Below are 976 nucleotides of genomic sequence, written 5' to 3' on the forward strand. Positions count from 1 at the left end.
TATATATATATATATATATATATATATATATATATATATATGCATGCATATATGTATGTATGTTTGAATATATGTGTGTATGTATGGATCTATGCATACGTGTATGAACAAACCTCAACTTCAGTTTCTTATTTTAAAGCAGCTTTAGAATTACCAAAATATTATGGACACCCATAATATAAAAAGTAGAAACGAATTTCTAAAATTCCCTTTGACTGGAATGTTGAGTTTCGACTGACGGTATCTTCAGCTAATGTCGCTTTTAATAAACCGCCAGATTATGATTAAACTCTCAGCTAATATCTGTGCGTGCGTGTGTATGTGTTGCATCAATAGTGCATTGGCAAGTCACTTGATCATATAACTAGAATACTCATCACCTAAACCGACCGAGGATTCTTTTTATCTCTTTGTTTATTTTTTGTTTATTTTTTGTTTATTTATAAACTAATATCCATTCATATACAAATCAACACGAACGCACGCAAACACAAATATACATAGATATACTGACATCTATATATATATATGTATATATATATATATGTAATCTTTTTTACTCTTTTTCTTGTTTCAGTCATTTTGACTGCGGCCATGCTGTAGCACCGCCTTTAATCGAGCAAATCGAGCCCAGGACTTATTATTTGTAAGCCTAGTACTTATTCTATCGGTCTCTTTTTGCCGAACCACTAGGTTACGGCGGCATAAACACACCAGCATCGGTTGCCAAGTGATGTTGGGACACACACACACACACAAGCACACACACATGCAAATATATATATGGGATTCTTTTAGTTTCCGTCAACCAAATCCACTCACAAGACTTTGGTCGGCCCGAGGCTATAGTAGAAGACACTTGCCCAAGGTGCCACGCAGTGGGACTGAACCTGGAACCATGTTGTTGGTAAGCAAGCTACTTACCACACAGCCATTCCTGCGCCAATATATATATATATATATATATATATATATA

Source organism: Octopus bimaculoides, chromosome 1 (genome assembly GCF_001194135.2).
Source record: "Octopus bimaculoides isolate UCB-OBI-ISO-001 chromosome 1, ASM119413v2, whole genome shotgun sequence".
NCBI lineage: Eukaryota > Metazoa > Mollusca > Cephalopoda > Octopoda > Octopodidae > Octopus > Octopus bimaculoides.